At 34.6% G+C, this 25,101-nt stretch overlaps 1 long non-coding RNA gene across 1 annotated transcript; it reads right to left on the minus strand.

The window, feature by feature from the left end:
- Positions 1–697: 697 nt before the first annotated feature.
- On the minus strand, positions 698–24,460 carry LOC149799923 (uncharacterized). The gene is made up of 5 exons (XR_016420931.1): positions 24,329–24,460; positions 19,788–19,851; positions 8,871–8,931; positions 2,920–2,940; positions 698–749 (listed from the first exon to the last, which is right to left on the minus strand). It is a non-coding gene; the product is annotated as an uncharacterized LOC149799923 (long non-coding RNA).
- Between the last annotated feature and the right edge of the window lie 641 nt (positions 24,461–25,101).

Here is a 25,101-nt window from a genome sequence, read left to right on the forward strand (position 1 = left end):
GACCTGAAATATGTCTTTATTTGTCAACCTTTCTATTAAAAATATAAGAAAGGAAATCATAGATATGAACCTTTTGATTATATATGTAACAAAAGGACTCAGGTTCAATGAGACATGTAACAAGATATGTTATGGCCTACGTACATCCGGGACTGACTGTTACTTTATAAAAGAAAGCACACATAACATTTCATTATTAGATTTACACATTTTAGCCATGTTTTCAAGGACAAAATACAATATTTAGATTTCCGAGAGCTGTATAAAAGAAACATGTCACTGATCCCCTCCTTGAGATGCATTGGTTCCATCTATCGGTCAAGGGACTAAATGATAAAGTAGCAGAAAAATTAAAATTAAACAAACGACCGGAGTAAAAACGGTACGTTCAAGGGAGTGGTTACATTTGGCAAATACATTAAAGTATCTGAGTTGTTAAAATAATAGTTGTCTTAATTATAGTCATTAAAAGAATAAACAAATCTCAAAAATGCAATCCATCTGACAAACGCATATAGATCTCAATTTTGACTCGTTTGGAATAGTTGCAAAATCCACAGGTTTCAACAAATCCTGTATTTTTTATTTGTTTGCTCTATCGTGGTCTGTATCACAAGACATAGAATACAAGCTCAGTAGCGTTTTATCTAATGTGAAACATTTGTCCAACGTATACGCCTATATCAAAGAAAATATATTTGTAAAATATATTTACCTACCTCATTTGTTTAAGCTCTCTGATGCTATCACTGAGAGATAAATAAAGAAATATGTTGATCAAATATTGAAACAAAACAACTTCTCTTTACTTTTGAAACAGTAAAACTAAAAGATTCGAATTTGCGAATATGTATATTTATGTACCGTATAGGCTACACTTTAGATCATACCATTTGAATGTTATGGAGGTGAGGTTTCTTAGCAAGAAAGTTTTTGTCATATATACTTCTGCTTCTGACAATCTCTGTACATGGTCTGAACTGAATCCATACGGGTTGCTACATATGCTACCTGGACTAAACCTGAGAGAATATAATTTTGCATCGTTTAATAATACAGCAAGCAGTATTGGCTTTGGCTTTGGCGAGAAAGCATATTTTATTGCATTAGCAGTGTGATTATATGTTTTATATCTTCTGATGGTTGAAAGCCGACATGTTTTAATAAAAGACATCAGCGAAAAGCATATGCACAATCCCATTTGGACAGAAATAGATATTGTGGTAGTTTGGGGCACAAGATGAATCCTATATGAAAACAGAATTAAGGATTATAGGGTATAACAGGAATTTAACATTGATGAAATTATGGGATATACGAAAAGTTTCACTTCTTTGTAATTCTGAGTCATAAGATGAATTTAACATCGTGCTTTCATGTGAACAAATATATGGAGTATGATATAAATGTATCATGAGTGTAACTAATAGGCATTAGGGAAATTTAACATGGGTGCGATTGTCTTGTATAATATGAGTTTAGCTATCCGCATCAAAGGAAGCTGTTGACCATAATGACATCCCATAGTCTCTGCCAGAAATATACATTACGCCGTAGGAACAGCAAGTGTGGATCACTAGAGCCTTTATTGGGAAATATCATGTTTAATCTAAATATACTAACTAAATGGCTGCATAGAGTGACCAACATTCACTCATTTAATGACACCGCATAGCAGGATCTAAGGAAGGGTTAACACATTGAAAAGCTACTGTTCTTGTGCACAATACGTTGTTATGATATTTAAAACAATATGGAAAAATATGTATTAACTTTTTATTTGTAGTACAATCCACATTTCAAACAAAGCTAATATGTGTTTGTAGTGCGCATAATTTGTACATCCGAAGCTATGCTATAAAACAATTTAAAGTTGTATAAGCCCACGATAGGGCTTTTAGACTTTTGGCTGTTATAAATTTAATGTTTTCACTAAACAATTTATTACGTATGTTCCTGTTAGCAAGTTTTTTTGCAAAACAGTTTGGGCCAGGACAATTTATTGTAAAAGCATATTCAGAAAATTTAACATAATTTCTATGTCACTATGAACGGAGCCAAATTAATTTACATGGAAAGATATAATAATCAGAGTTATGTGGCCACGCTTTCTGTGTGAACTAAAGCCACCTTAAACAACATTTTACAAAATGGGACTTTCATATTTACAAATTATGGACATTTACTAATATCACCATGCAGTACTAAAACATGTTTTAATCATGTGAACCAGCCGCTGAGCGGATACCCATGTACTAATCTTTTTGTATAAATGTCCACTGGAAGCTTGTCATTATTACAATGCTCATATTAGGTATCACTTCAAAAACATAAACATATTACTGTCATAGATTCTAGAAAACGTACCGTGTATTTATGCTGCCTTTCTGCTCTCAAAATATTTAAGTGGAGGAGCACATACAACGGGCATTGACTACACAACCTCTGGTGTTAGAAACATTCATCAGTACATTTAAAACCATCAATATTTTCTGTGGTAATAGCAATCAAAATGCAACTCTATATAAAGCTATGGATAAACATGAACTTCAAATATGTACTCATTGTAGTGGTCCTTTCTTATTTGATCACTTTCAAATGAAGTCACAAACGGTTTCTACTATACAAATGTTTGCCGAAGCACGAAAGGGGAGTAGAAACCTAAGAATTTAAAATCTTTTCCGAAGTCTATTCTGTACATTGCAAACAGTATATGTTCTTTATCAGTACCTATGCATGCATATTAAATACCAATGTATTGCTAAAAGTTTTTTTACAAGATAAAGAAAACAGTATTAAACATAAAATGTAACTCCCAAAGTTTGAGAACGGCTGACGTAAGAAATTGTTCTGATCCAGCTAGCCGAAACCGTACTAATACATGATATCGAATATGTTCTACCTCTCTTGATTACGTACCACAATTTCTTGAGTTCTTCCCTGGAACAAAAGTAAAGATAATTTATGCAAATATTTTTCTTTCTTAACACCTGTTGCTTATATAGGGCAAATTGTACAAAGTGGTTCAAATATCAATGTATATAATTGACACAACATGCCCACAGAACAGACAGATCTTAGTATGCCATAGTTTTAAAGTGTTTTCTAAAAATGCAATCACCAATACGATAAGATTTAAGAAAACACTAATAATAACTTATGAAATATTAAAAACAATTTGGCGAGAAATTAAAATGATTACACGATTTCCTTATCAAAAGATACGAATGGCTATGTGCTTTATTATTTCCGGAGAATTATCAATATTCAGCAAAGAAGATACCGAATTAGATAATACATTGAAACTACCAGTAATAGTTTAGCGGTAGGCTTAAAATAAACCTCAGTATAAGGACAACCCAAACGTACTGCACATTTACATATCCATTATCTTTTACACAAATGTAACAACCACCCTAATCAACACCTGTTCAAGAAATTCGATGCGAAGAAATAATATATGTAGCAAATCCTTAGGCCATATAAATGAATAAATTGAAGAACAAATTATTATGGACATTTTCTACTCTATCATTCGTATCCATTGCAAATGGCAGAGTTATTACCAAATGAATAATTATTATGATCATCCTTCTCAATGGAAAATGGACAATCTAAAAGTACAATTACGCAGCACATATTTCTATCTTTTGAATTTAGATTTAAAAGTGTTACTAACTTATCTGCTAAAAACATTGTTCTAAGTTACACTGGAGACAACCTGTGCTGTTCGTCCGCGCATAAATAAACCTAAGACATGCTAATTTCAATTAACATCTGATATTGCTATAAATAGCTCGGAAGACCTTTTCCTTCTTAAAACTGTCAACTAAACCAAGATAGAGCAAATGGATTATTTTAGACATAATTATAAATACCTATTAACATTAAACACAAAGACACTACGATATACTGGAACTTGGCGAACATAACATAAATCACTGTCATATAGACAGCTGAACGTTACACTATGATAAGATAGACACTAAATACGTGCGTAAAGTACGGTAAGACAAGAAAGACCGTTGCAAACCACGTCTATATAACGCAAAACGTAACAAACTACAAATAGCTAAATTAAAAAGAAACTAAGATAAACGTAAAACTAGAAACAAGGTGAATGTTCTATTGAAACGTAAAACTTATACAAAAGTCTATCGAAAGGAATTGTTGTCTACTTTATGTATGTATGTATGTATGTATGCATGTATGTATGTATGTATATATGACTGACTGACTGACTGACTGACTTTATTTTCTCTTCAAAAGAGATTACATCACATTAAACAAATTCAGGATAATACAAGATCATAAAATAGAAACAGAAAAGTGACAAACTTGCAATAGTAATACAATAGTAATACTGTGTCAGCTACCTTATTGACAAAACGAAATATCTCAATACCTGCAATTATGCAAATCTGCAATCATTTGGCTGCGCATGGCACTGATCTTTTAACAGTTGCTTGATGATGATAATAATTCGAAAAGTTAATAAGTCTATAGTGTTATGTGCTTAACATTAAGTTCGAGATAAATGTAAAGCTAGAAACAAGGAGAATGTTTTTTTGAAACGTAAAACTTGATACAAAAGTCTATCGAAAGGAATTGTTGTCTACTTTATGTATGTATGTATGTATGTATATATGTATGTATGTATGTATGTATGTATGTATGTATGCATGCATGCATGCATGCTGTATGTATGCATGTATGAATGTATGTATGTATGTATGTATATATGTGAATGTTCTATTGAAACGTAAAACTTGATACAAAAGTCTATCGAAAGGAATTGTCTACTTTATGTATGTATGTATGTATGTATGTATGTATGTATGTATGCATGCATGCATGCATGCATGCATGCATGCATGCATGTATGTATGTATGTATGTATGTATGTATGTATGTATGTATGTATGGATGCATGCATGCATGCATGCATGCATGCATGTATGTATGTATGTATGTATGTATGTATGTATGTATGTATGTATGTATCTTTGTATGTATGTATGAATGTATGTATGTATGTATGTATGTATGTATGTGTTGAATCTATGGTTATAGACTAGGTAACAAAAAAAGTAAAACCAACAAGTTTTGTAAACCTGAAAAAAATTATCGAAGTTCAAACAAAACCGAGAACTTAAACTACTATACCTCTACCAACAGGTCATAAATCATGAATTTCACTTTTGATATGATCAAACGCTTGATCTAAGTCCTTCTAGTTACCAGTGGATTAACCACAACCTTATCTCCACTAAGGAGTTGCCTTGCAACAAATGGACACCCTCCAAGGGCAACAAATACACCACCCAAACGACCACATGTCATGAGACGAAGTATCATGACAAATTAACACTAAGGAGAGGAGCATTAATGATGCCACACTCTATACTCTATAAGAACACTTTAAGTACAAGAAGATTTCTCAAATAATAGCAAAATACTTGACAATAAAAAGATCTGAGCTTCCTGTGTTCCTAAATATTTTGATATGGATAGGATTGGCAGACACACTATTAAGTGATATTGAACCTTTTGACATAAACGATCCATGATTTCATCTGTAATAAAAATAGACTGGGGCTTATCAGACCCAAAAATGTATTGCTTTTAATACATATCCTTGACTTCTTAGACCAATTTCGTTTGGAAAAGCTGCTGTCCTTATTATGTTGCATAAAGTCTTAATCAAAGCAATCAGGAATAATGTGCCCGATTTTCTTGTAATAAGCGCAAGTAGGAATTGGTACGTATTTTTATCACTCTAGTCAGAAGTTTGATTCCTATACGTTGTGCCAGATTATAATTTATAAGTACACCTTGAGACCAAGGTGGATTGTTATTAGCCATTTGTTGAGAGGAAAGTGTATGGACAAATGAGACTTAGTGAGTCAAGAAATGGCCGTCAGCTGTTCATGCAGCGTTTTTGAAAATATCTGTCCGGTGTTCATAAATGTAATTTGCTGCTCCAATTTCTAAACGTCTATGTATATGCCTTAAGTGTCAAATTATAACTCTTGAAGATACGTTCCTTCACCAAATCATATTCTCCATTTGCTTCTATGGACAGTGAAGTGTAAAATTCACAAGCATTGTAAATTTTTTTCACTAAATATTTTATCAAATTATTTTGTTCTTTTTCTGTTTTAACAAAGGTGGTTTTGCGTATCAAAGAGAAAAGACATTGTGAAAACTTGTTGTTTTTGCTACGTAAAATCAAAAGACAAGTAATACAAACAATCATATAAAAAATATTTATTTCGCTACAATGTTTCTAAAATTCGCACCCCTGACATGTTTCACATTTCTGTTACGACTCTATGCTCAAAAGCTAAGTTAAAGAAATAAGCGAAACCGACATGATTTTTAAAATTAAACAAATTAAAGAAAACAATTTAATTATAAAGCTAAAAGATAAATGAACATTTGTGAGGAACTTACGTTATTGTGCACAAGTGTTAATATAATCCGAAAATCAAATGTTAGGCATAAATTGTAAATCTGCGAATGCTCAATAGTCCAGACTTATCAGAATGACATTGTACATAACTATGTTGAATAATGCACAACAGTTTCAGAATATGATCTGAGTCCAATGATCAATATCTACTTCTACTATATAATCTAAATAAATAGTTCCTCTCGAACAATATCGAAATACAAAATAAAATGTATCTGCAGACTTGATGTTGCAGCAAGACGACAATAAATAAGAATGAGATTAGTGTCCAACCAGTATGTATGTATACATATGTTTATGAATAACAAGATTAAAAAAAACAGATCATTGGGGAATTAATTTTACTGTCTATGAACTTTAGTTCTTTAATGTACCGAGTTTTACATACTTTTCAGTTTGCGCAATAGTTAAGTTATAATATAGGAAATCAAACACTTTGTGTACATGCGTGATAATTAGTCCTGCATATATCATCTTTACATGCACTACACCAGTTGACAAGGAGTCAGATAAACTTAGTGTGACACTCGCATCGAGCGGTAAAAATGTAGATAAGTCTCGATTTATTTTAAATGCTACCTCGATTGATACAAAAGTTCTTTTCATATAGTTTGGTTATCAAAAATAAGAATGCTCAAAGGTCCATAATTTCGGTTACATAATGTATTTATTATTATATACAAGAGTGGCTAGTGGCTCATTGAGACTGTTTGGAAAAGCATTATGGACGAATAGCAGACAGTAATTCATGTTCACCATATTTTACGAACTGTGCATGAATATTATCTATTTCATTCGCCGTGGAATTTACACTAAGGGTAGATTTCCTTACTGGGGCAGTGAATACATAACTCTTATAGAATTCCGGCCGATCATTTATGTTTATTATGTCCATAATACAATATTTACATTAAATTCTAACCCGTTTCGGTATATAACAAAATTATTACAATGAAATCATTCACAAATTGAAGATGCATCTTTTTGGTTGGATAATGGTTTGCTGCATTCCATTAGAACTGATTTGTAGGATGATTGCATTATAAAGTTTTGAAATAAAACATTTTGAAGGGTCAAAAAATCATTGGATTGTATTGCCACACTGCATCCTTCAAAACGTATATTCACATAATAGTATTACTGTATAGTGTTTCTACTTTGCTCCTTTGATAATCGGACCTTTTTCCAGTTGGTATTATTTCTACATATATTGATGCACAATAAAACGTTTTTCTTCCTAAATATAGCTTGTCGCTATTAACTTTTCATGTAAGGGGGAAGGAATAGTTTTAGGAACATGTCTTTGACAGGCATTTATATACGTTCAGCCGTCTGAGAGAACGTTATGAAAAATCCACTTTATGTGTTCCATTTCCACACAATGTGTCTTTTATAAATGTAATACTTGTCAGATACACCATCTGAAACCTTAAGGGACAAATCAGCTAATATAACCCCCACGCATATCAGTGAAATCCCAAAGCTCTTGCACCTTTACCCTTGATACAGCATACGAATGTCTAGATCTCATTTAAATGTAATAATACATCCACCTTAACTGTCATCAGGATTTTGTAACTTGCCAAAGGAAATTCAAGATCACACAGTTTGTCTTTTATTTACACCGTTTAGAGAAGACAATTAGACATGACGTTGATAAAAATATAACTAGTAGGCGTGTATTGACGATGTTCATTCTCAAAGAGCTTGAGTCAAACGACTTTACATATTCTTTTTAGTCTCTACGTAAAATTACTGGCATGCAAATTAAGACAGATGAGAACTTTATGTCGAATGACTGAATTATTTCACGTTATATTGTTGTTTATTGGGAATGTGTTCCCTTCTAATCTAAATAGAATTTTACAGTGAGGAATAACATGAATAAAAAGGTACAATAAAGTTTAAAACTTATCCGGAAGAGAAAGCACACTAAGAACAAGTATTTATATATCATTTGTATCGACAAACGTCATTGTATTGTGTGTATAACACGTTTCCACTAGAATATTTGGAAACATATTTGGATAGTACATATACAGATTTATAATCTTCATCAACACTAATAGGACCAGATAATTTGCAATTGTGTGTTTTGAAATAACCAGATGTATATCATAGGCTGGACAAATGTATGTTCAATGCCTATGAGCTCATAGTTGTTTTTAAAATTATTACTTGCTTTCTTTCACAGAAAATCGAAAACATCAGAACAAAACTGAAAACAAATACATCAAAGAAACAAATAGATTTGCCGAGGAAGGTAATGTGTCAAAATCGGGTTCAGTCTCGTTGGAAATGTGCCTATTAATATTTAATTCACAGTGATAATCAAAAGAGATCAAGTATTCAGGATGGTTGATTGAGTAAAGAACATATATGTTTCGGTACTTACTCCATCTTGATATTCAAACGTTTCGCTGTAGAAGTAGTTTTGCCTACTGTCTGGTAAAAAACTGAAACGATATATACGAATCTATCAAAAAATAACTTTGTCAAATTGAAATGATGGCGATTATTATGCAGCGACCTTTAGAGCAAGACCTTTTAGAAACATGACGGAATATTAATCAAATCAACATACTGTCATTTGATAAACTATACCTATTTTTAAAAAGTCCAGGAGGTATGTGCATGGCTTAGTTTTCGAATGCTTCATTTAGCAATCAAATTTACCACCGAGAAAAAGACTATTAACTTTTATTATATGCTCATTTTTGTTTCCGTTAATTTTACATTGTAAGAATCGTGCAATATTTTACGGTATTGCACACCTTCATAATGCACTGACGTGCACTACACATGTGGCTAAAGGTAAATTATATACTACTTGTAAACAAATAATGTACACTCATGTAGTAGACAATTTACGGTTTAGTTGATTCAATACGTTTACTGCCACATACCAGTTGCTTTGCAATATTCCGCGTTAAACTGTTTGATAAAATTTTTCGGATTCAAGCTAACGATAGATGCCAGACATGTCATAAAGTTGATGGGTCCCTACAAATAACATGCAAGTGACAAGTCATAAACGTGTGTGAGACATGTCATTGGTTCTAAAGTTTGATTACATATCTCAAAATTGTACTGTAATTTTGATTATATTCCAAGTACAATTACATCGTCCTTACTGCACTCATAATGAAATAAACGTCAAATTCCGTAGCGTTGTTTTGATAATAGCAATTGAAAGACGTCATATGTTTCTCACATAATGATTCCAAACATTCAATGACAGATCAGAAACACAATTGCAGATGTCAACGCGCTGCTCCCTCGCTGCTGAAATCAGATGTACTTCATGTAGAACTGGCACAGAAAAACCAGTCATTATCATGAAAATTAGCAGAATCGAAACAAATACCAAAGCTATTCATTCCAGATTAAATGGAAAAGTTGTTGCAATGCACAGTCATTCACAATATGACTTTAAATTTTAATGTTTAGTTGACCAAAACCCTATTTTCTTTCGAAAGTGATGGATTGCGTGCGACTAAGTTTAAATTTATCTGGACGAAGTTATGTGCGCATTAGTAATGTTGTGTACTGATGAATCTGCGCTTGTGTATTAAGTTTGGAATACAGCATACATTCTGTTACTTTGTTTCTTGTAGTGTATTTTACTTTATATAATTAAGCCTTAGGTATAATAAGAAAATGGGCATATGATAAAAAGGTTACAGTATTTGTATGGGAAAATATGAACCCGTTTTAACGGATGGATATACTGCACTTCAAGGTCTTGCAGTATATCCAACCGAAAAACTCGTTCATCTTTTTCCATACAAATGCAGTAACCTATAACTGCTGTGCTAGCAATCTCATATAGCATTGGACATAAGAAGATAACCCATGGAAATAAACTGATTGGTTGAGATCCTAATTAGATATCCAAATACGTGGTTGTCGTTCCTAAGTTTACGCTTATACTCTCCCTACTTTTGTTTACATCAATTGCTTTTTTTAATCTAATTTGTCCTACTACTAAATGCATTAAAGAAGCATATGCCCGTACATATGCAAGATGTGGTCACCTTTGTTGTTTACCTGCCTGCAACTGTAAGGTGATCTAAAATATTTATTTAAAATGTTACAATCGAATTTCTGTGATATGAATAAACATATTCCCCAGCATGGTGTACTATTAATTTGTAGTTTTCTATTTCAATAATGTTGCGATTTCGATTCATATCGAAAGCAGTAAATATCAAGATAATATATGCATTAATTGGTGTTTGTAATGCAATTAAGAGTAATGGAATGATGACTATCGATCGTCAGTTTCAGTATATATTTACGATAAGGTTAATACAATTAAAGGAAAAGTTGCAATAACCTTGACGGTTTATAATAAAGCATACTATTTTGTTGCAGTTTAAAGAACATTTTGTAATGTCTGATCTATTTTAATTGCTACTCACATGCCCACAAAGCAATCGAGCAGATTTGAGAGAAAATGCATTCTCACGACTTGAGATGTACGTATTTTCAGTTTGATTTAAAACTTTTAATTTCGTTGTCTAATGCTACTATTGTTATTATTATTATTCTCCTCTTCCATTTTCCTATTATTTCTAGCGCGTATTACTAAAATCCTATACAATATTTTTTTACATTTATATCTTCATGCTCAATTAATATTTGATAATTTAGTTCCATATCTTTATTTAAAATTGATGCTTTTGTTTAACCTCCTTCATTAATGCATTTACAATAATATGGCCTATGATGTACAATTTAATATTGAAGTGAATATGTAAAATCTTTTTAATGGCACTAGCACCTACTTGGACTGTTAAGAGCAGATATTGCTGAACTTACTTTATGCATATCTTATTATCTTATTTTACTATCCTCATCCTCAAAACATAAAACTTGTATTGTCATTAGAGTTTCTGATAAAATGATAAAATAAAGAATGTAATTTTGTTCAATACAAAAATGTTTGAGTTGGTCTTGCAATACAAGACTCACTCTGGCTCATTTACATTAGGGCTAAATTAAAGAAGGAAACTCTTGTGCGTCTGTTTCATGATATAACTAAACCATATTGCAATACGTGACATTCCAAAAAACATTATTTTGTAGAAGTTCAACCTAATGTGGAACCCACACTTTCTTGCATGCAGAATCGTTAACGCCAATCATTCCAATTTGTTAATGAATTGAGATACAAAACAAAAACAGAACTACAATTCCGCTATCATTATGTCGTAAAATATATGTTAATATTTTTCTTCACCTGTTCAAATTGACATTACTGTTATATTCCTAAACTTTACAAAAGAGGTTTTAATAGTGTCGGCATATAGGTTTTCAGTAAAGTAAATGATAATGATATAATCCTAAGCAATGTGTCGCCTATTGGTTTAATATTACCTTCAGAAATGTTGAATGTTTATTCTGTAGCACTGACGTAAGAGGTGATATTGAAAATATATTTAACTAAGGAATTATAAATTAAAAAGCTTCATGGTATCTTGTTAAACCTTGTAACTCCTGCAAATACTACGCAGTCTACCAAAGTAAGGTCACAGAATATTTTGCAGTATACCAAAGAGAATCCTTGATTTAATATGCAATCCAACCAAATATCTCTTTGAAATAATATGAAGCTTAGCACACTAATTACTTCAAATAATGTTTAGCCAATACACGAATTCATTGAACTAGTATGGAGTCTACCAATATAACTCGTTCAAATACTGTGCATTCGACTAACCTAAACACACTGTGTTTTCAAAAAGAACATTAGCTTCGCTAGCTACCAGCATGTTGTGACAACCTAGATCACAAAATGCCATTATTTAGTCTAGTCTTATCACAGTCAACAAAAGTTACGCAGTCCACTAAACGTAAGCCTCCAAACTGAGTACAGTCTAACAAACTTTAACATTGAAATAGTGTGCAGTTTACCAATCTAATTCCTACGAATAATGTAGTAGTCTACCAAACTTACTACCTGAAATAATGTGAAGTCTGTTTAATCCCTCTAAATAATGCGCAGTCTACGAATCTAGCTCCTGCTTGTACTGTGCAGTCTAGCAAATAATGAACATGGCATTTGCAAAAATTGTTATGGCTTCACAAATACCTACATTTGTGCAAAACTGAAATCGCAAAGTGATTATCATATATTTGCCTTGTCTTCAATAGTTTGATATAAGAAAATTGAAACAAAACCACAATTTCTTATCGCTGTCTTAACCATATAAAAACACATTCTGTTCTCGTGTTTATTAACTAAACAACTACGGAATTTTCATGCACTCGATATTCAGATAATAATGATTCAAATAGTAGTGTTGGAAATTTATATACTTGACACCAGATTTCACTCGAATTTAGTTCGTTTATTTATTATGCTTTGTAGTGGTGTAAACGGTCATCAATCCTTCGTACAATGAAATTAATTGAATTAAATTCCCAAGCGGATGAACTGTCCCTGAAGTTGTAATGAAAGGGATGAAGAAAAAAAAACACAGTAAAAATGGGATAAAATGGCCATCACATCAAATAGAAATGTAAATGACAAGTGTTGACATTAAAATATGAAAGGTCAGCTGAATATCTAGAATACTGAAAGAAGTGAATCATTTTCATCCAGTATTAAAATTTATTATATGCTCATTTGTTTCTCCATTAGCTTCACATTGTCAGCATCGAATCATGCAAAATTACTGTTATGGGGTACCAAGGTTGCAAACAATAAGATTTCCTGTCCTTGAATAGAAATTGTGAAATTGGATGGTAAGTCCATAAAGCTAACTTTTGGTTTAGATCTGTTTAACAGTTCGTGAGGTCGGATCAGATAAAATGTCTAGGGCCCTTTTAAAATAAATTACCTTTGTTTTTATAGTAGCAATCGTAGTATCTTATTGTTGTTGTGATTGTTGTTGTTATTTTTCAGAACATGATGTGATGAGTAATATTTCTTAAATTTCTTAAATGAAAATTGCACAAGTTTCTTCAATAGTGTACACTGAGGAGGGAAAATATTTTCTCTCTCTCTCTCTCTCTCTCTCTCTCTCTCTCTCTCTCTCTCTCTCTCTCTCTCTCTCTCTCTCTCTCTCTCTCTCTCATTTTCTAGTTCTAGGGTCTGGGATGACTCCAAGACCTGAAATGGTTGGCAGTTTAGGGAGGAGTTTGGGTGGTATGGAAAGACCAGGAGTCTGACGTTGCTTTGAATTCATGAACTGCTGTAGTCATCTATATTCAGCAAATTTGCTTGTGTATATATCTCCTCTTTCTCTCTTCATCTCGTTAATGCACAGGCAAAAATAACCTTTATTTTAATCTCTCGATATTTGCCTGATGACCTAAACATATAATAATTTACACAAGACTCAATCCAGATGCGTCCTTCATTTTAGTGTTAGTATTTTGCATTTGTACAATAAGTAAATTTATAAATTTTTGCCATTCAGCTTCAAAACAGTCCAATTTATTGTTTCCTTTGGTTAATTCTATCTCACAAAGATAGTATCGTTTTAAAGAAAATTTGAAACAAAAATAGTGATGGAGGTTTTCTTTCATAGCTCATATTCTATCTATCTATCTATCTACCTATCTAACTATATATATATATATATATATATATATATATATATATATATATATATATATATATATATATATATATATATATATATATATATATATATATATATCTATATATATATATATCTATATATATATATCTTTTAGATAACAGCAATTTAATATTAATTACATTACCTACTTCTAACATACTGACAGTTATCCTGTAAGTTAAAAAAAATGCAGGAAATTAGTGTCGTTTCTATTCCAATGGATTAAATCATTCCAAAACTGCTTTTGAGTTGCACAGTCCCAAAAGAGGTGAATTAATATTTCAGGTGAATCCATACAAAAAGACATTTATTATTATTTGCTGTTCCAGTTATTTCTAGAAAGATGTTTGTTGCTAGAGCCAAATTCGATTAGAATCTTTTGTAATTTTTTATGTTAAGGGCAAAATGCTCATGTCCAATCTAAATGTCCTGGTAGATTAAGTTTCATTTTCCACTTAATCAGTGCTTTGGTTTCTAGTATTTATATGTCTTTTACAAAGATACTACACATATTTCTGAGTCTTTTACAAAGATACTACAACTCTTTATGTGTCTTTTACAAAGGTACTACAAGTATTTCTGTCTTTTACAAAGATAATACAACTATTCATGTGTCTTTTAAAAAGATACTAAAATATTTCTTTGTCCTTTACAAAGATACTAGACATATTTCTGAGTCTATTACAAAGATAATACAACTATTTATGTTCCTTTCACAAAGGTACTACAAGTATTTATGTCTTTTACAAAGATACTACAACTATTTATTTGTCTTTTACAAAGATACTACAATTATGTCTGTGTCTTTTACAAAGGTACTACAATTATTTCTGTCTTTTACAAGGATACTACAAATATTTATGTCTTTTAAAAAGATACTAAAAATATTCATGTGTCCTTTACAAAGATACTACACTTATTTCTGTCTTTTACAAAGATATTACAAACATTTATGCGTCTTTTACAAAGGTACTACAAGTATTTCTGTCTTTTACAAAGATACCACAAATAGTTGTCTTTTACAAAGATAATACACATATTTATGTGTTTTTTACAACGATACCTCAAATATTTCTGCAACCTTTCTTTGTTTCAAGAAGTATGGTCTTGTTTGCAATCCAAGGGTTTTCAAATATTTCTGGTTCGGATTCGATATATAATCTATTCATGTATGATTTCTTGGAACTAATGACCCCAGCATATTGTAGAAAATTAGTTCCAACATTATATATATCATTCACTATTTTCCATGGGAGATATTGTCCATTACTTTGGACAATACTATGGACAATACTTTGGACAATATCATTTATAAATAGTATACCTTGTTCACTTCCCTTGGAAATCTCCCAATGGCTTGCGTCTGATAGAGCCTCTGACAACCAAATCCAGTTTCAGGCCTCCACGAGTGACGGAACCTGTTTAAACTGACTGGAGAAGGGATGACAGGTGAGTTTCTGGCGCCACAAAAACCAGATGCTTAGGGTAGATGGGGTTCGTTAACCTTGGGTGGTCGACCATCTAGGAGAAAGTAAACTCCGATTTCAAACCTTCGCTGCCTTGGGAAAGGCTAATGGAGTAAACTCAACATAAAATCCGGAGACGGAGTCCCTAAGGCTACTTGGCATTGCTTTCAGTGTCATCTCGGCAACTCATGCGACGCAGCTGGTGCCATGACGTATCGGCTTGTTCTTTCCCTTGGATCCATCAGCTGCGTGGAGAGGGGGGATCAGCTGCACGGGCAACAGTTAATTCTCCATATCACCCTGCCCAGGGTTGCGCCCTGTAGAGGACACTTCATCTTCTCTCCACGGCGTCTACACAGCACGGGAATCAGCAGTTTACCGGTTATATGTAACCGCTCGATTGGCGTAGAGCCAGACGCCAGAGGTTGCTTCTGACGGTGGGAAAGACCAACATGTTTCACTGGACAGCTACCGCCCGCCACAGTTCGCCTGCCTTGCTGGGTGCGTAAGGCTTAAGGTACGCGAGTACCTGACAATCGGACTGCAACTACTGTACCATGAAATAAGAAAATAAAAATACAAAAGAAGACTCCAATCCTCAAGCTAGGTACCTGGAATGTCCGGACCATGCTGACTGAGATTTCAGATGATCTCCAGACAATAAGTCATGTTCGTAAGACTTCAGTCATCAACGACGAACTTGCTAGGCTCCAGGTCGACATCGCCTCACTACAGGAGACACGACTAACATATTGTGGGTCCCTCAGAGAAAGAAACTACACATTCTTCTGGGAAGGAATGAGCGCAGATGAAGCCAGAGAGTTTTGTGTTAGATTCGCTGTCAGGAACACTCTCCTGAGGATGATATAATACTGCCAACAAGGAAATGGAAGACTGCTATCCCTCCGCCTCCACACCACAAACGGGCCTGTCAACTTGATGAGCGTTTACGCTCCCACACTAAGATCCTCCACATATATCAAAGATGAGTTTTATGATGAGTTAAACTCGCTCAACGACAAAATTCCCAAGGAACAGGACTTGATTTTGCTGGCCGACTTCAATGCTAGGGTGGGTGCCGATCATGACTATTGGCCCTCCTGTCTTGGCAAGTTTGGCGTTGGGAAGATGAATGAGAATGGGCAGTGATTTCTATAGATGTGCTCGTACCACGAACTCAGCATCACCAATTCATTCTTTCAGACAAAGCCACAGCACAAAGTGTCTTGGAGGCATCCCCGGTCTAAATATTGGTAGCAGCTGGACTTGATCCTTACAAGACGGTCAGCCATGAAGGGTGTGCTTCTTACCCGTACCTTCCACAGTGCTGACTGTAACAATGACCACTCGTTGGTGTGCTGCAAAATGAAGCTTCAGCCAAAGACGATCCACCACTCTAGGAAGGAGGGTTAACCACGCATTAATGTGAGCAAGACATAATATCCAGACAAGGCTGAGGAATTCAACGATGCTCTTTCCAAGACCTTTGTCTCAGAACCCCCCAACGGCAGTGCCAAAGAAAGATGGGATCACATCAGAGAGAGCGTGTACAGCACTGCCAACGGATCTTTGGTAAGAAGCAATCAAATAAATATGACTGGTTTGAGGTTAACTCTGTCACACTCTTGACAGCCATATAAGAGCGTCTCAGTGCTAACCTGCAATACAAGTGATCCCCCTGCCAGAAAACACTACAGGCATACAGTTCGACCAGAAACAAAGTGCAGAGATAAGAACGCAGTGTGCCAATGAATACTGGCTTCAGCTCTGTCAGAGTATCCAGTCAGCAGCAGATATTGAAAACATCAGAGGCGTGTACGATGGCATAAAGAAAGCAATGGGTCCCACGAAGAAACTGACATCACTACTGAATTATGCCACAGGCGATACCATCCACAACACGGGCAAACAGATGGAGCGTTGGCTTGAATGCTACTCCGAACTGTACTCCACAGAGAACCACGTGACCATTGATGCCCTCAACGCCATTGATAACATCCCTCTCATGACCGAACTGGACGAGAAACCTACTGTAGAATAACTAAAGAAGGCCGTAGAGAAAATGTCCCTTGGTAAAGCCCCAAGGAACGATGGCATCACAGCAAAACTCATCTAGTGCGGGTGTAGCGTGCTGATCACACACCTGCACGACCTCCTCTGCCACTGCTGAGACGAAGGTGCAGTGCCTCAGGACATGAGAGACACTAACATCACAACCCTGTACAAGAACAAGGGCGACTGAAGCGACTGCAACAACTACAGGGGCATATCACTTCTCAGCATCGTGGGTTACGTTTTCGCACGCGTCCTCCTGAACAGATTGCAGACGCTTGCTGACAGAGTTTACCCAGAGTCGCAGTACGGGTTCTGCGCAGACAGGTCCACAATCGACATGATATTCTCTGTCAAGCAACTGCAGGAGAAATGCAGAGAACAGCACAGACCCCTCTTCCTAGCCTTTATAGACCTCACCAAGGCATTCGATCTGGTCAGCATGATACAGTCCTTTCACGATGATATGAAATGCACAGTGCAGTACGATGGCTTACCATCCGACCGCTTTGACATCCGCAGTGGAGTTAAACAGGGCTGTGTCCTTGTCCTCACGCTCCTCGGCATCTTCTTCGCAATCCTGCTCAAGCACGAATTTGGGACGTACACAGAAGGGATTTACCTGCACACACGATCAGACGGCAGACTGTTCAACCTGGCACGACTGAAGGCGAAGAGTTAAGTGCGTGACGTATCCATCAGGGACATGCTCTTCGCAGACGATGCTGCTTTAGCCACTCACACAAAAGCTGAGATTCAGCGCCTGATGGCCCGATTTGCTAAAGCATGCGATGAGTTTGGGTTAACCAAAAGCCTAAAGAAAACAAGCGTGATGGTGCAGGACGCGTACCCCCAAGCATCATCATCAACAACTACGAACTTGAGGTGGTGAGTCAGTTCATATACCTCGGCTCTACCATCACCAACAACCTCTCGCTCGATGCTGGGCTCAACAAGCGGATCGGAAAGGCATCAACAACTCTCTCCAGGTTGTCGCAGAGGGTGTGGAACAACAGCATGCTGACCGTGTACCGTGCATGCGTGTTAAGAGCTCTCATGTACGCCAGTGAAACCTGGACTCTGTACGCCTCACAAGAGAAAAGACTGAGCGCCTTTCATATGCGATGCATCCGACGCATACTCGGGATCACCTGGAGCGATCGAGTAACAAACAACGAGGTGCTCGAGCGTACCACGATTCTCAGCATGGTCACACTCCTCCGCCAACGTCACATCAGATGGCTGGGCCATGCACTTCAAATTAATGACAGACGGATCCCCAAAGTCATTCTTTATTCGGAACCCGCCTCTGGCACAAGGTCGATATGACGGCCACATCTCCGCTTCAAGGATATCTGTAAGCACGACATAAAAGCCCTTGATATCGATGTCAACACCTTGGAAGAGCTCGCTCTAGACAGATCAAGCTGGCGACATGCTCTGATCACTGGTCTGAAAGCCGGAAAGGACAAGCAACGCTTGCTAGCTGATGAAAGACGATCGCAGAGGAAGAAGAAGCAGCTCCAACTAACACCTGACGCAACATTCAAGTGCAGCAAGTTCAGCAGGGACTGCCACTTCGGCATTGGATTAATTAGCCAAAGCAGACGCTGCGCAACCACCAACCGGGACATCTCTCATGGGGGCAATTCAATCGTCTCTCGAGACTAACGGACGCCAACAATTGGACCTGATATCCATTATTAACTACTCTTCGACTTTACCTCTTGACAAACCAAACAATGACAGTTAAGTTCATTTAATTCTAATTCCGATCGGCCGACCAAGTATTACATGCTTTTGATCATATACAATATAGGTATTTCATAATACAGCACCAAATTAATTTATATCATAGCATAACCGTTTAATGATCATTTAATGTTTGAACTTTACACCTATGAATACACAGAAAAAAAGTATTTTCGCTTCATATGTTAACTTTATACTGCATACCGCAATTTCAGAAACACGTCAAGATAAAGATAAGTAGCAGTTGGCTGAGGAGGAAGCAATATAGTGGTATATGTAAGGTCTAATGAACAAGGAAATACACTTATTTAGAACCCCATTTTACGTTAAAACCTGTACTGTCAACGTAATAATACTACCATTCAGTTTCGGCCCATGGCACCCTATCAAGTTGGAATCTACACAACTAGAATGAATGAAATTCGAAATTAAGAAATAAATACATACTTTATCTTGGTATCCAACGCTATAGGTAATGAAACATCTTCTCAGCCCTATGTCTTGTTGAGCTCTGAAATGAAGCACTTCTCCAATTATGGCATTGACATTGCATTTTAAAGACGAATACATTTAAAACATGATTATGTCCTATCCCCGATTTGAATTACACAAAGTTATTAATAATCGCGAGCTTTTAAGCAGCGATGACAGGAAAATAAATATTGCTTATCTCACTTGTTTTAAATGCGTTGTTGTCTCTTTGGTATTCCATTCTATTGTTTTGGTACATTTTCTTCAGCGCAGAAAACGGAACAAGAGATAACTTAGTAGATCTAGCTTGATAATGTTTAATGATCTCTTTATTTAGGACTTTCTTGAGTGTGTCAATATCTAACAATTTTCTTTTGTTACTATGAACGCCGTTATTATATTTTCAATATTCCTGCCAGTTTTATTTTATGAAGTTTAAAAATTGTTAGGTACAATTAATCTTCTCAATATGGTGCTCCCTGATGTGTATGTGCACATGAAATATGCATGGTTTCGATCTTATAGTAAAACGTGAGAAGCAATTTCAAAATGCATACAACAAAATCATTTATAATAACAACTGTCTAAAGACTAGGTAGATTGAAATACACACTTTTCTAAAGTATATAGTTATATAAATAGTTTACGACCGGAACAGAAAAGGTCATATTGGTTAAAGCTGTTTCTGCACCTCTTATTTCAAAACATCAATATTAACAAATGTCGCATCTCTTTTGTGGATGAATAATTTGATGCATATATACAACTGTTTTGTATTTTTTTAAAAATTATATCTTAAAAATATGATTACCTAACATTTGTTGGCATTTTATAAATGTTGCAAACATAATTCTCGTAAGTCACAGATTGCTGCTAAACAAGCTTGAATATTGCTATCTTATGACATCATTGAATCCGTAAAGAATTAAAATACAAATGTTAATCTGACTGTTTACAAATAGATTATAATGAAACAAGGTGACAAGAATAGTTCAGTTCTTTTATGGTACATTTCCGTCTGCTTTTCTCAATTATTGAATGTTCTTCGTCCGTTGTGTACTAAGGTAGTAGTATTATATTTATTTTATATTTCGTTTGTTTAACAACATGGTAATTATCGTAAGGTTTGCATTCCATGTTTTCAATCTTATCATATTTTAGGATAAATGTTATTATTTCTTTCTCATTGGTTGCATGCCTTTCGTCAGAGTTTTCTATATCTTCTCATAGGCAGGGATTATTATTATATATTACTGGACTATGTTTACGTTCCTGCTTTCATGTGGCTCTGTGGAATTTACTAGCATACCAAATTTATTGTTCGGAAAAGAGAAAGGTAAATGCAACATCAGTTTCATGAGCAGCATGAATGTTATAACAACTTAAAATAAACTTTTCAAGTATAGATTATATATATTCGTATTTAAATATGTTAAAACCAGTTTTGCTATAGATCTATACTTCTCTTCTTGTGTAGTTTGATAAAGAAACATAAGTACACTTTTAATATTGCAGAATATAGCACCACTGTCATCTTTAAATCCCACAGCAAGAAATATACCCGAGAGCTATACGTCAATTGTGCTTGACGTTATCACCGGGTCAAGTGAGGTAGATTATATATGTACGTGATCTTCTTCAGAGGAGTTATTATATTCTCTAAATTGGTAACTGCCTTTCTATGATTGGGATTCCGCTAATTAGCGTTGAGTAAATCCTTACTTACATCCCTAAGTTAAATCATGTTTCAAAAGAGATTCAGAGCATGAAACATGGCATTAGGGAATTCAAGAAGTCAATGCTGATGATGGTGGTCTATAAAAATCACTAATCTATTAAATACAAGGCTATGCAAAATTGTATATCAATAAACCTTGTATACATTTATCTGCGAGTTCTAGTTGCACATTGACCAAGATACCACCATCACGACTGAACCTGTCGTTACTGATAGAGTTATGAATTCCTCCAATAATGTGATCATAAGCTTGCATTCTGCAGTTTACGATATTATATTTATATCAGGACTAACATGCTGGGTTGATATATAGTTTTAAGTTATTGCGTATGTTTAACGAGCGAACGACATTGTAATACCTGACAGATGAGCTGCTACATTAGTGAGATGATGATGATGATGCGGATGATGACAACAACGATGCAACTAATTTATTCGCATGGCCTGTATTTAGTTCTACATTCAAGGAAAGCAAAATTAAGAGTACAATCCACATTACAATACTACTAATATACTAAATAATTGCTTATAAACACAGTTTGGTAGTTATAGTTTAACTGGTTTGATACGGGGTCTTAGGATTTGCTAGCTCATGTAAACTTTTACAATAAAACTGTGTACAAAATATTCTATTTCTTATTTTCTGTGGTAACTCTATACCTACGACCAGAATAAGATTCGCAAAAAAGCATTGTTAAAGCTCATGATTTTCATATGTAATCCACTAGCATGATGAAGGAACAGGGCATTGCCAATCCTATTAAAATGAATTATATTAACCAATACACAATATGTACGGAATAAGCACCGATGACTCCTATTTTCTGACATCCTATAAATAATGTACTTATGGCTTAATATTGAAGTTAATGATCCTGCGATGGTTTATCGAATAAAGCAGATTCAACCAAAGAAAGCTGAGTTTAAACTATAGATTATAAGGTTAACAAAATATTATTAGAACATCACTGAGTTAAGCAATGCGTTTACAAGAGATTACAGTTAGGAGGTTTAAAGAATGGAAATACTACTTGTATGTAAACGTAACACTATATGGATGTTATACACTGGTTAGTAATCAATCGACTGGAGTGCAAAGATGAATAAACGTATCAAACATCTTTAAAATGAGATAGCAATCATTGGAAATCATATTGGTAAAGTCACTACATTAGGTTTTATACATATTTTTATTATGTCTTAACGGTGTTTAGTCAGATCTTATACCAAAGTTAGGAGTCACTGGTTAGAGATTTTCTCGCTTGAATAATATTTGATCTAGCACTGTATGACTGGAAACGAATGATCAGATGTGATTTAACTTTCATAGTTACTTTGCCTACAACAGAGGCACAAGTAATGCCTTCAGTCCTGACTTACACGTGCAGCCTGTCTTGAAAGACATGAAGAACTACATTCCCAGTGCTGTTCTTTTGAGGATCAAAATGTACATTTTACAAACGCAAACAATATTGCTTTGAATACTGTTCGTGTTCATCACACCGGAGCGTTAGACTATAAATATACTCTTGCATTGCTGTAATTTTACGAGACATCGTATCAAGTTCATTCTTGAGTGGCTGGATAATATCACATGCCGCTCATGGATCTGTGACTTAATTAATTTTCCTTTAGTTATGTGATTAATTGTATTCTAGCATAAGTCTCATGGCTTGAGCTGCTGCCATAATATAATGTGCAATGAAGTATTGTCTATTGTGACAACAAAAGATGTTGTGTGTAACGTCAGCTGATATAATCTGAGGAACAGATTGGTTTCCTGATAACGACCTGGATAACAGTTTCATCAGAATCATGACTGATTTCCATACTTACACTGAATTCAAAATCAAGAGAGATACGTTTACTGAACTGTAGTGAATTTGGTGAGTACTTGGGTAATATTGTACTCAGGGTACGTTTTATATCACTGACGTCAATAATACTTATGTATCACGGATAATATTCAAAACTCAAGAAACACTTGTCTCGATGTGGAGATAACAAATGTCAAGAGCAGCATATTACACCGTATAATTAACGTTCGCTACTTTTACAGTTGCTATACTATGGCCTTAAAATAAGTAACATAAAAGAGCAAAAATGAGCAAGTTTTACATAACTCAACAAATTATTTATTTCCCTAGAATATAACGTGAAGTGTTTTAAGAAATGTATATAATTGTAAATTAATTACCAAATCAATTCAAGTGGTATTCCGAATCAATATTCTTAGATTTGCTAAGGTGCTAACAATCTTGATATAATCTAGAATGTCAGTGAATTAATTCACATTAATTCCAAAACAATGACTTAGCCTTAAAGTCAATGAGCACTTTGTAATTTCAATGAATGTTTTAAAGAACTAAATCATCTCTAATAGCTAACTAACTGATTCCAATGCTGATGTAAAATTATGAACCTTAATGTACAACCCTAAGGTACAATAAGAGGACGAAATTGAGGGTCATATAATAATTTCTAGAATAGTCTAAATGATAAACAAGCGCAGGTATTTTATTTAAACTGTAATAAAGAACATGACAAATATCAGTTAGACCGGGGATTTCCAAGGGGAAAACCAAGCTCCTGAACTCGGATTCAAGTAAGCATATTTCAAAAAAGTATTGCAAGGTGCAGTTCACACTCATGGATAAAAAATAGCCATGTAATATGTTGTTGTACAAAATGACCCTTACAATCTACAATCAGGAACACAAATTAAACACTCAATATCGATATACATGACACTTAGCAGTAATATATACTCGCAAACTACCTCAAAATTCAATTTGTCGCACTGTAAACACACTTCTGTATTATCCTATTGCCATCTTGCCTGTTGGTCATAGAAACTGAAATGAAATCAACACATTTACGTCTAATCCAAAATATCATCTCATACATGTATATACATCATATGCAAGGGGGTTCGTAAAGTCAGCAAACATAATATGCTTTTTGAAATGCCAAATGAGCAAATGAATCCAATTATATTACGTAACATACAGCTCAAGTCTACGCACAATAATGCATGTTATTCATCTGTATAGGTTATTGATCCCACGATACTACAAAGGACCACCAGATGTAACTTAGTGATAGGACTATCCATTGTTTAATGTCATTACTTCATGGCGGCCGGATAGCCTGTGTACATGCGTATAGGTATAACATCCGAGGAAATACGTCTCAGTAACTGTATTTATCCATATAATCCCTACGTCAAGTAGATCAATGCTGTGAACCTAATTAAATTGTAGATTGAATATGCGCAATTTTAGTGTTGTTAACCGTTTGTTGTGTATGACATATCAAGCAAATTGCAACTCCGAGAGTGTTGAGAAAACTATAAAAAGAGCCAGTGTAATTGCAGATTTTAAACATATAAATTTGCTTTAGAATGCAAGTAAATACTATACTATGTTAGAAAACAAATGACAATAATCAGGTAAAGTCAAAGATTAAACTGTACCTTGTACTTTACGATCCATATATTCAAATCGCTCGACTTAAAATTACTCATACGACTTTTTCCATCACAACACAGCT

The sequence above is a fragment of the Sinohyriopsis cumingii genome, chromosome 5, assembly GCF_028554795.1.
Source record: "Sinohyriopsis cumingii isolate HCF-2022 chromosome 5, ASM2855479v2, whole genome shotgun sequence".
NCBI lineage: Eukaryota > Metazoa > Mollusca > Bivalvia > Unionida > Unionidae > Sinohyriopsis > Sinohyriopsis cumingii.